This window comes from Xenopus tropicalis, chromosome 4, assembly GCF_000004195.4.
Source record: "Xenopus tropicalis strain Nigerian chromosome 4, UCB_Xtro_10.0, whole genome shotgun sequence".
Classification (NCBI taxonomy): Eukaryota; Metazoa; Chordata; class Amphibia; order Anura; family Pipidae; genus Xenopus; species Xenopus tropicalis.
In genome coordinates this window covers 84,517,531-84,530,478 of record NC_030680.2, presented here as the reverse complement: position 1 = coordinate 84,530,478, position 12,948 = coordinate 84,517,531, and the positions used below count along the sequence as shown (strand labels likewise).

Below are 12,948 nucleotides of genomic sequence, written 5' to 3'. Positions count from 1 at the left end.
CAATTAATTAATTATTTGGAATTAATACTTAAATAATGGCATCAGTTAAATATAAACCAATGAAATTAAATGGGTGGAAATGGGTTGGCTGTTGGTGGCTCCGCCCACTTTTTCCAACTCTGAACCGCAGTTACCTGGTGACTAGCTCTGCAAAGTTTGGAGACCTTAGTATTAATATTTAAAGAATAGCAGCAGTTTAAATTTAAACATATGAAGTCTATAGGTGAAATCTGATTGGCTGTTGTTGGCCCTGCCCACTTTTCCAAACGTGGAACATAGTCACCCAGTGACTGACTGTGCAAAGTTTGGGGACCCTGACATTAAACATGTGAGAATGGCAACAGTTAAAATTTTCCCACTGAAAACAATGAAAGAAATGTGATTGGCTTTTGGTGGCCACGCCCACTTTTTCTAACTTTGAGTATGTAGTCACCCAGTGACTGAATGTGCAAAGTTTGGGAACCCTGGCACTTAACCAATAAAATTCAATAGGTGAAATCTGATTGGCTGTTTGTGGCTCCGCCCACTTTTTCAAACCTAAAACTGCAGTCCCCTAGTGACCAATTGTGAAAAGTTTGGGGACCCAGGTGTTAATTCTGTGAGAATGGCAGCAGGTTGAATTTTCCCATTAAAAGTCAATAGGTAAAATCTGATTGGCTGTTGGTGGCTCCACCCACTTAAAAAAAATACAAAAAACCTTAAATGCGTAGTCACCCAGTGACTGACTATGCAAAGTTTGGGAACCCTGGCAACAAACCAATAAAAATCAATAGGTGAAATCTGATTGGCTGTTGGTGGCTCTGCCCACTTTTCAGAAGTAAAATTGCAGTCCCCTAGTGACCAACTGTGAAAAGTTTGGGGACCCTGGTGTTAATACTGTGAGAATGGCAGCAGGTTGAATTTCCCCATTGAAAGTCAATAGGTAAACTCTGATTGGCTGTTGGTGGCTCCACCCATCTTTTCTTACCTTGAACCACAGTTACCTGGTGCCTAACCCTGCAAAGTTTGGGGACCCCGGTGTTATTACTGTGAGAATGGCAACAGGTTGGATTTCTGCCAAGTCAATAGGTAAAATCTGATTGACTGTTCACATCTCCGCCCACTTTTGGGCATCCAACAATCATCACATTTTCATTCAGGCTGAGCCCATGACGGTGTGATTCAAGTTTGGGGAGAGTAGCCTCAAAACTGTAAGTTTGGCAGCAGTTTCAATTTCCCCATAAAAGTCAATGGGTACAATATGATTGGCTGCTGTTGGCCCCTCCCACTTTGTGGTTTTTTTTTTTTTTAAAAAAAACCTGAATGTGCAAAGTTTGGAAAATCTGGCATCAAACCAATAAAAATCAATAGGTGACATTTGATTGGCTGTTGGTGGCTCCGCCCACTTTTCAAAACTTAAACTGCAGTCCCCTAGTGACCAAGTGTAAAAAGTTTGGGGACCCCGACGTTATTACTGTGAGAATGGCAGCAGGTTGGATTTCCACCAAATCAATAGGTAAAATCTGATTAGCGGTTCACAGCTCCGCCCACTTTTGGGCATCCAATAATCATGCTATTTTCATTCAGGCTGACCCCATGACTATGTGATTAAAGTTTGGGGAGTGTAGCCTCAAAGCTGTAAGATTGGCAGCAGTTTCAATTTCCCCATTAAAGTCAATGATTAAAATTTGATTGGCTGTTGTTGGCCCCTCCCACTTTGGGGTCATCCAACAAATGTTGCTGGTTCATTCGGGGTGACCCCATGATTATGTTATTCAAGTTTGGGGGGTGTAGCTTCAAAGCTGTAAGTGTGGCAGCAGTTTGAAAATCTTCCCTGTCAAAGTCAATGGGAAAATTGGGGGGTTCGGAACGGCGCCACAAAAAGACGGGGGGCCGGATCGCCTAGAAAAGCACAAGCAACCTGCTCTGCTATAGGGCGAAGAAGTGTGGGGAGTTTGGGTGTTGTACCCCTAAAACTGTAGGAGGAGTAGCGTTTAGAAAATAGGGGGCGCTAAGAATAAGAAGAAGAAAAAGAAGAAGAAGCGGAAGAATAAGCTAAAGTCGAAGAACAGTATGTTGGGGTTTTCAACCCAACATAATTACCTTTTTAAAGGTAACTTTTCCTTTTAAGTATTATATGGTGTTATATACAGGTATGAGATCCATAATCTGGAAACCCATTATCCAGAGAGCTCCAAATTATTTCTTCCATAGGCTCAACTTTAATCAAATATTTCAATTTTTACAAATTCATTACTTTTTTCTCTTTAATAATAACACAGTACCTTGTACTTGATCCCGACTAAGATATAATGAATCCTTATTGGAGCCAAAACAATTTTATTGGGTTTATTTAATGTTTACATTATGTTTTAGTTGACTTAATGTATAGAGATCCAAATTACAGCATTCTAGATAACACCTTTATGTGTTGTTTTTTTCCAAATTTTGTTAAAACACACTCAGGGTTCAGACTGGCCCACTGGGATACAGGGAAAAAACCTAGTTGCCCCCCTGACTCCATGTGCCGTGTTGGGCTCTGCTCTACTGGTTGACTGTGGTCACCTGTGATGCCAACTGCCTTTGCCTTGACTCCACACAACATATTTTTAACACAGTAATTACATTGTTACATATATAATATAAACAGGGTCAAAACTTGGGTTTGGAAGAGGATACACAAGCCTCAGGCACCATTGCTAGGGAGTGCACAAAAGGGGGAGCGGTTGGAAGAGGCAAGGAGCAAGTGTAAAGCAGCAGGGGGGCAGCAAGTGGGAAGTAGGGAGCCTATTAGAACCAGGAACGTTTGTGGAAAGAAGACTAAAATTTGAACGTGTATGGCCACCTTAAAGGAAATTTTTTTCAGCATAAGACACAGAGAAGGATCAGTTTGAAAGGTAAGCTGAAGATAATGAAGAAAAATAAACAGAGTTTAAAGTTAGTGGCACAGGAAAATCAGACTCTATTAAAAAGGCAAGATAAACCCACAGTAGCGTTTTTGCGAATAAACTTGAATGCATATTTGATAGATAACATTTCAAGATATGAAGGAAAAATTCTATATATGTTGAAGTACGGTTAGCTGCACAATACCTGTGCCAAAAGTAGGGCATGGGATCAGTAAAGCATGTCATAAATGCAGTGGACAAGCGAGGCTGAAAGACTTTAGAATTGGTCTCAGGAGTCAAAGAATTAAATTTGAAGAATGATAAAAGTGAAGAGCTCTGTGGGGATGATGTAAGATCTGCTGCAGTAAAGACTGCTCTGTGGCAACTTTTTAATCAAAGCCCTTAATTAATTTAATTACTTTTTTCTATGAAATAATATTTTCGACTGTCTATAAGAAGAAAACTATTTTCTTTACCATTTTCATTTAATATTTTATGTTAGATACAATGTAATTGACTGTAAGTTTCTTCATAGAAATTGTAAAGCAACAATATTTCACTTTTTATAATTATTATATTTATACACATCAAGCATTTTCTGCAACACTGTATCAGATAACATGGAGGCTTTAAACTATGCAACAAATTAAAAAACAAGGGCCCTACTCATCTTGTCTTATAAGATTTTTGCCAGCTAGCGTCTGTACCAGTGGGGGGTCCCTCCCGCTAATTTTAACCATCCAGAAAAAAACAGGACACTTATCACAGTAGAAACTAAATATCTATGAATATGATGCTCCCTGTTATGTGCTGACTTGGGGTAATGTAATAAACAGTATAAAGTTTGCTACTTGTCTAGTAACCAATCAGCAGGTAGCAGCTGTTTGAAAACACACCTCTGGTTGCGTGCTACAAGTTATCAGCTGTGGGCAAATCTTAGTCTTTTTTTATTACTCAAATTATGTTTTATAATACTCATATGAAAACACAGATGAGATATCCATTTAAATTAGGACATGGGCTGCAACTTGATTTGTTCACAGTTCCTTCCAGCCTAACCTGTTTTTCAGGAAACATACTGGAATACATTTGCTAAATATATTAATGTTTCTGCCAAACTATTTTCCAAGAAACAAGCCATTTAATGTAAATATGTTTTCTTCATATAACAACAACATTGGTTATAATGAGGTAGGTGTATCACACAAGTAACTTTTGCAACCCAAAGTGGGGATTCACAAAAAGTGGTGATATTGAGACAAAATAAAGTGGAGATTTGTCAGATTTTTCACCTTATTCACAAACCTCTATCTCCACCTTTGTTAATTTGTCTTTTAAACAAACAGTTTTTGGATTTTGTCTTTTAGATGACATTTTTTTATGAATTTTTCTTTAGCTCAGTCCCACATCTACATGAGACCTGTAATAATGATTTTGCATTTCATTTAATGTCATTTCTGCTTAGGGGCATTTTAGATTGCCTAGGAAAACTATACATATTTTTTTTCAGAACATGGTGGGCTTTGTAATTGTTTCTAAATTTTTGTGTAAGTTCCACTTCTGTAACAAGATTTAAGAGTCTAAACACTTAATGTGAAGAAGTGAATCAAGGGCCCAGCCCCTGCACTACTATGCCACTGCACTACTTCTCTACCCCCTACTGATTACCAGTCAACAGCAATCTGGCTCACCCACCAACATGCTCGATGAAAAGGGGCCCAACAAGACCAAGGCCCACCAGGTTTTTCCCCAGTACAACCTTGAATTCACAGTACCCCAATACCCTTGTTTGAGAGCCAGTGTGCACATGCTGCTTGCTGATGACCTAGATGGCTGCTGGAAACAGAAGTGACAGAGCTAAAGGTGGGGAGCAATGTTGTCAAGCATCTCTATAGTTCTGTCATGGGGGCACAAATAAGTCGGGACAAGTGTCAGTAAAGTGATTAAAGAGGGGGACACTGCTGGTAAAATAAAGAATTTACCTGGGAGGCTTTACTTTTCCTTTAAATAAAGATTTATACAATATATATATATATATATATATATATATATATATATATATATATATATATATATATATATATAAACAAAGGATGGCACACCGCTACATAACATACCTCGGGTGCTCGGTAATAGGTTCCAATAGTATAAAAAAGACCAGCAACAGAGGGATTTCTTGTAAAAAAATCAAAACATATATTTAAAGTAGCATAAACAGCTGACATAATGTTTCGGTCCCCATTGGGCTGCTTATGCTACTTTAAATATATGTTTTGATTTTTTCACAAGAAATCCTGGTGTTGCTGGTCTTTTTTATACTATATATATATGTATATATATATATTTATTTATTTTTATTTTTTTTTTAAGTTATCATTGCCTCATAAATTAAGGTGAAAATAGAATATTAATGCAAATGTCAGGTAAAAACTTTTTATATACAAGACTGTATAAATTACACTTTTTTGTTTAATCAGTGTTTACTTGTTTATAAAATGTTAATTGGAACTTTGCACCTATTGTTCTAGGACAGTGATCCCCAACCAGTGGCTCGGGGGCAACATGTTGCTCACCAACTCCTTGGATGTTGCTCTCAGTGCCCCCAAGCCAGGTAATTATTTTTGAATTCCTGACTTAGTGGCAAGTTTTGGTTGAATAAAATAAAGATTTACTACGAAATAAAGCCTCCTGTAAGCTGATAGTGTGCATAGAGGCTGCCTATTAGCAAACTTAGCCCTTATTTGGCACCTCCATGAACTGTTATGATGCTTGTGTTGCTCCAAAAGTCTTTTTACATTTGACTGTGGCTCACGAGTAAAGGTCCCCATACAGGGGCCAATAATCGGCCCGTGTATGGGCACTCCCGACGGGCCTGCCTGACCGGGCAGGTTAGAAAATCTAGTCGGATCGGGGACCGCATCGGCTCGTTGATGCGGTCCCCGGACCGAATTTTCCTATACCTGCCGTTATAATTCGATCTTTTGCCCCCAGGGCCAAACGATCGAATTACCCTGGATTCTCCCAATATCACCCACCCGTAGGTGGGGGATATCGGGAGAAGATCCGCTCGCATGGCAACATCGCCAAACGAGCAGATCTTATGGTGTATTGGGACCTTTAGAAAGGTTGGGTATCCCTGTTCTAGAGTTTGACAGAATCTTGTCCAATGACAATAGGCTGCTAATCCCCATAATTATGCTAATGACCCCAACTGGGCACCTATCAGAGATATGAAATGAAGGCTCGGTGAAACAAAGCAAAACAGAAGAGCTTAGAATTGTTCAGACAAAGTTTTACTCCATTATTTAGGGAAAAATGTCAGGAAAAATTCAGGGAAAATGTTGTTAAAATGTTGTTTTAAAGACAAATTCACAAAAGTGTCCGTAAACTGTCTTTCGTTCTCCACTTTTGTGAATTTCCCCCAAAGAGACACAATAAGCTGTTGTTTGTTCCAAAGAGTACAATAAGCAGACAAAGCCTAAGATACCACCACCCAACCTTATATGACAGAATGCATGCACACTAACTTTCACTAAAACTATTGTTTGTGTGACAACCAGCAAAAACATTTGATGGCGTTTGTTGTTCTAAAGGCTAGAACAGTAAGAGATGCAGCCAGGAGACTCTAGGTGGCTTTCAGATACAAGCTTAAGCCACCCCCTCTTAGAATGAAAGAAGCAAACCACTTAGGGAGTTCTCCAACCAGAACAGCAGACAGAGCTAACTCCAACAAGATAAGCATTTTTTGCAAGTTATAGTGTTTTAATGTATCTATTTGCAGTCAAACATCCAGCTGCAAAAAAGTAGTCCTAGCTTTTTAATTATTTGCCTTCCTCTTCTGACCCTTTCCAGCTTTCAAATGGCGGTCACTGACCCCAGCAGCAAAAAACTATTCCTATGTGAGGCTACAACGCTATTGTTACTTTTAATTACTTATCTTTCTATTTAGGCCCTCCTCTATTCATAATTTTGAATTTCTTTCAAACCATAGGCTGGTTGCTAGAGTAAATCTGGCCCAAGCAACCAGATAGTTGCTAAAACTCCAAACTGGAGAGCTGCAGAACAAAAAGCTAAATAATTGCCTCCCTTTGCATTTTCTCACTGTTAAAGGATATTTATACCCCCCCGGGCTATAAAAGCCCCCTTAAGTAGCACTGCCTTGACCACCCTCACCTCTCCCTTATTGCATAGTTTATAACGTTTAAAACCGTCCCTATCACTAACCCCAACCTAAAACAGCTGAGTAGCACAGCTGCGTACCTGGGCGACATCTTCCCTGCAAGTGAACATTCTTCGGGTCTCTCCGACCGATACAAACCCTGCTTGCACATGCGCAGTTGGAGGTAGCAGGAAATCTGCTTAAACTGCGCATGCGCAAGCAGTGTCCGTGTCAGTGAGACCTGAAGACTGTTCAGTTGTGGGTAAGATGTCAGCCAGGTACGCAGCTGTGCTACTCTGCTCTTTTAGGTTGGGGTTAGTGATAGGGACAGTTTTAAAAGTTAGAAACTATGCGATAAGGGAAAGGTGAGAAGGGTCAAGGCAGTGCTAGTTAAGGGGGATTTTATAGCCCGGGGGGGGGGGGGGTATAGTTCTCCTTTAAGCCAGATCACCATGACTAATATGTTTTACTTGTGCAATAGCAATGTAAGGCAATGGCAAGGCATTTTTAGGAGATTTTTTGCCCAAGGTAGCACACACTTTAGTGTGAGCAAGAAACCTTACTGTGAAAGGCAGAGGCAGGACTTGGGCTGCTGGAGGCACTTAATCCAAAATTTTGATTTGGTAAATACCAAGTCAAATCTAAACCACTGGTCACATATTTAAATTGGTTTGCCAAAATTGCTGTTTTATGAACAACGTAGTATTAGCTCTCCTATATATACTTAAAGAACAAGAGAACACTGATACACTTGGGGTGCCAATTTGGGGTGCCAATTTGGGGTGCACCCATTGAAACTAATTTCTAAGAATTATCCTTGGGGTCAGTGCTCCTTTTAGGAAAAAATGCACTAGGATGTGGAAAAAATAATGACATGCCTAATCTTTCCAGGCATTTGCTTTAGCTTAAGACTTCCACAGACACAGCAGAGTAACATTTTTAGATTTTACTCTATTGCAATATTGTGTGTCACCCCCATGAATCAGGCTTTTCTTGTCCTTTAAATTAAGATGAACATTAAGGAGTAGATTTACCTAGTCAAGTATTTCCCTGCTCAATTTTGAATACAAATGGCCTTTTTTCTGCAGTCCAAATTTTTATACATTTGTGAAAAAATTTTTTATGGTGTTTTTACCAGTAGAAAATTGTTTTTAGATCAAATATTTTTACCCTATCATAATCAATTGATACAATGCCAGAAAATTGTGTAGCACTTTACGTTAGTATTCAAGTATTTACAAATTACAACTTTTTTTTCCGCCAAAATATTTTGCCTGGCCTATGATGGAAAAAAACGCATTTCATTTATGGGCAAAAATGTTGCAAACATAAAACACAGTAAGTAAACCAGATAAACAAAAGTGAAATTTGTTTGTTTTAATTTAACAAAAAATAAATGTTGCTAATAACAGTATATGCCTGAACAATTACAACTTTAAACCAGGCGAGAAAAACTTGATAAATGTTACTTGGCATTGCTCATATATGAGAGCCAAGCAGTAGACTGGACTGTAAGGATGTGCAGGAATGCTGGGACTAGTTAAAGAAGGTGTCAATACAAAAAAAAAAAAAAATTGCCTAGTGAAAGAATTTTTCCTGTCAGCTATACTTACAAATTTGCAACAGTTTTTTGTAAATGTAATGGCTATTGAAATTATTGAAGCAATGTAAATTAATATTTACAGACCTGTATTTGCTAGGGGAGCAAACACTGCTTACAGAAATTTACATACAACTTTAAATTGATATTTTTTTGCTAATTTTAATTAATTTATATTTTAAAGTTCAGTAGAATAAAAGATTCTTTACTATGTAAAATTGTAGTTTTGAGTTGGCATCCCCCTTAACCTCTGGTAAGCTCCAGGCTGGACAATCATGCTTTCCTGTGGTAATGTCAACTGACATTAACATTTACATGCAGTACAAGGATAGGACCCGTTATCCAGAATGCTCGGGACCAAGGGTATTCCGGATAAGGGGTCTTTCCGTAATTTGGATCTCCATACCTTAAGTCTAATAAAGAATCAATAAAACATTAAACCCTATGGGATTGTTTTGCATCCAATAAGGATTATTTATATCTTAGTTGGGACCAATTACAAGGTACTGTTTTATTATTACAGAGAAAAAGGAAATCAGTTTTAAAATTCTGAATTATTTGATTAAAATGGAAGATGGGCATTCCGTAATTCGGAGCTTTCTGGATTCCGGATAAGGGATCCCATACCTGTACTATGTTTTGGGGTTTTTTTTGTTATTTTAAGAGCTATTAGGGAACAGTAGGGTGACAGGTCTTGATGTTTATCTGCTGTACAATAATACTAAGACTAATGGAGCATGGGTCATTTTCTCTGCTGCCTTATGTCTCCTGTCTGTGTGCACTGACAGGAACAATATCAGCCTGTCAGTGCACACACAGAATTGATTTTGGTGGGAAAACACTAAAGTATGCATTTAGTGACAAAATCTGCTCAGTGTGTGCATTAAAAGGCTGTTCCTGTGCCTATCATTGTGCACACTTACGAGGGTGAAATAGGCCAAAATCTACATTACCCAGCAGTGATTGTCTGAAGTATTACATGTTTATAAGCCCCTAGGTATGTCTGGAGCATTACCCACTTACTAATCTATAAATAATGCAATTTGTAAAACATGCTAGTACATAAAATACAATTTGTACATCCATTTTGATACTTTTCTATTACAGGGAGTTTTTTAATATGCTATGGTCTCCTTTTAACCTCATATCATTAGGTCAATATATCTATATATATTAAAAATGTTAGACCACATTATGATAAAATGTCATACAAGGACATCCCAGGCAGTTAAATAGCCACAACCAGACCAGAAGCCTCCAGTCTGAAAAAAACAGCATATATTTTTTTAAATAAATAAAAACAACATGATTGCTGCACCACATTTATATGAAGTTGTTGTACTTGTTCAGATGCAACAAATAATAATTTAATAACTGGCTTCTGTCAACTGAGAACTCCTCCTGCAAAAAACAATAGCTGGATCCTAAACACCATATTAACTTGTTCCTGATCCCCAATATCTCAGCCAAACTTGTGATCTGCATAATAAATTCCCATGATACCAAAGGGCACAGATTCAGCCTGACAAAATCCAAAACTTGTAAAAAAATACTAGCATTCTATGATAAGTAGAATCCTGGATTAAGTACATCTGCAGCATTTGGAAATAATGCATCCTGTTTTAAAACAAGACAACACCAATGATATTGTGAGAAGCCAATGGTCAATTTCATTGAAGCAGAAATTCAAGTAATTAAGTGTCTGCAAACATTGCTGCTACAGTTATGCTTACATTGCCTTTTCAGCAAATACCTTAAAACTGAAGACTGTTTTATCTACAAACAACTGCAAATGGCAGTCTTCACATTCAACTGTTAAGAGCAATAATAATAAATAATATTTTAACAAGAACAATAATAAAAGCACTAGAAAAAAATAACTTTTGGATGTGGTCAAATATAAAATTTTCAATTTTTATGAGATTACACTCATTTGTGCTAGCATATCTGGTTGAAATGTGTTTTCTAATGATCCAGTGACAACAATAGTCTGGAGTTGGTTGAGTGTCTAAGACTGGGCCAAATATCCTCTAATCAAATACATATCAGTTTGAGTCCAATATTCTCAGCTATTTTCTTATACAGGTATGGGAGCTGTTATCCAGAATGCTCGGGACCTGGGGTCTTCCAAATAAGGAGTCTTCGTATAATTTGGATCTCCATACTTTGTCTACTAAAAGATAATTTAAACATTAAATGACCCAATAGGATTGTTATGCCTCCATTAAGGATTACTTATATTTAGTTAGGATCAAGTACAAGATATTGTTTTATTATTACAGAGAAAAGGAAAATATGTTTTAAAACATTTAATTATTTCATTAAAATGGATTCCATAGGGGGTGGCCTTTCCTTAATTAGGAGCTTTCTGGATAACGGATCCCATACACATGAGATCCTCTATTACAATTTAATAGTAATTTTAGGTACACAGTAACATTGCCCAAGAGGTTAGAAAGAAGTGGAAATGGGAAGTCACCACTCACCCACTATAGAATTATGTTTTTTTTTTTACCTCCATCCAAAACGTTTATATTATTTGGTGACCCCATTTCACTTGAGGCATCTTAAGTATTAGCGCTAGAAAAAGTATCCCACTAAATATAAAACTAAGGAAACAATTGGTAAGGGGCTAACACATATATTTGGCCAAGAACTGGGAAATTTCCAAAAGCCTTTCTGTTGGAAGGGATAACATATTAATCCTACTCTGTACAGAAACCCTACCCCGGACAAGCTGTAATCTCTACTCACTTCTGCCACCGTCGCATTTATATATTAGAAATGTTATATATTAAAAAAATCAACACATTTTCTCCGTTTTTTATCCCACTCTACATTTGTGATGAGGAAAATCCCCCATCCTGTGTGTCAGATATAAGCAGTATATGCATTTACTTTCCCCTTGCTCCCTGTATGCACGTACCATTGCAATATCATTCTCACTTGCAAAAATTAAACAGAATATACAGACACATTCTGTGACTGATACCAAATACAGTCTCCAAAATCCCCACATAGTTTCTCAGCATTACGGACGGGGTTTTCCCAGAAATTCTGGTATCCCTCCGATGGCAGTATTACCCAGCAAGCTTGTCCCTTCTCCTAGCAACTTACAGGGACTATAGCCCCCTACCCATATGTGACCTACATTCTGCCCATTGCCCTATGTAACTCCGCGACCAGCTTACTTACTACAGAAGCCTCTTCTGCTCTTTCGTTTCCGCCCGTCGATCCACACTCTGTCACCCCCGTTACTACTCTACTACTACCTAAACCAGCTGCCTAGGAGCTTCCGGAAGATATCGCTTTCCGTCTTACCTCTCCACTCTGCCGGTACGTAGGTTTTCAGAGGACTCTTTAATCCACCCTCCCTTCCTCTGCTGTTTTACGGTAACTTCTCTTTTTTTTCTTCTTCCCCACAGCGCAGCTCTAGCACTCCCCTCCCGCTCCTCCTACTGTGCGCCTGCGCAGCCGCCCCGGTAGGTTCCTTCTTCCAGTCTCTTAGCTCAAGGCAAGAGAAACTATGTGACGTCACGTGACGAGCGGTCACAATTCTTGTCAACACCGTTTTCTGGAAGCCTTCTGCTGCGCATGCGCTGAGCTTTAGCTAACTTTCTTTAAGGTGGAACGGCGAAGTTGTTCGAAAACGGCTAGAGGAACCTTTAGTGCTTCCTTTTCAGTTCTATTAAAGGAGACATATCCTATAAAAATGATGAATGTACCAGTGAATTATACTCCTCTAGATATAGAAGGATTGTGCTTAAAAAAGTTGTGTTTCAAGCTGATTTATTGAGAAATTCCACCAAAACCCCACTAGTCCCGTCCATCTGTTCCACTTCCTGCTGGCTGAATTCTCTGGATGAGCTGGGGAGCCTCGGCCCTCCATACACTGCACTGTAGGATAGGAACCAATCAGCAGCTAGGCTGACCTGATAGGGAACTGAAGCCTGTCTGTGCTTGTGTGACTGCAGGGCTGTGATTGGCTCTCCCCCTCCTACTGTGCTTCTGGCAGGGACCATTAGGACACGCCCACTCTCCATTTCAAACTGGGACAGAGAAGTGAGAGGATCTATAGGGAGCTCCAATAAAGGTGCCATTGTTACAGATAGGGTTAATGTTTAGCCCAAAGGGAAGCCCCCTCTCTCCCCCTCCTACTGTGCTTCTGGCAGGGACCGTTAGGACACGCCCACTCTCCATTTCAAACTCGGACAGAGAAGTGATAGGATCTATAGGGAGCTCCAATAAAGGGGCCATTGTTACAGATAGGGTTAATGTTTAGCCCAAAGGGAATCCAGCACCGTATATTATTCATAATTGCC

General features: G+C 38.9%; 1 protein-coding gene across 1 annotated transcript in view; it reads right to left on the bottom strand.

Annotated features, from left to right (window-relative positions):
• The window catches only part of jak1 (Janus kinase 1 (a protein tyrosine kinase)), a 62,742-nt gene extending 50,621 nt beyond the window's left edge, over nucleotides 1-12,121 (bottom strand). The window contains exon 1 of the mRNA XM_002931596.5: nucleotides 11,948-12,121. The gene's annotated coding sequence lies outside the window, so the exon portion shown is untranslated. The remainder of the gene's footprint in view (nucleotides 1-11,947) is intronic.
• Nucleotides 12,122-12,948: the final 827 nt, after the last annotated feature.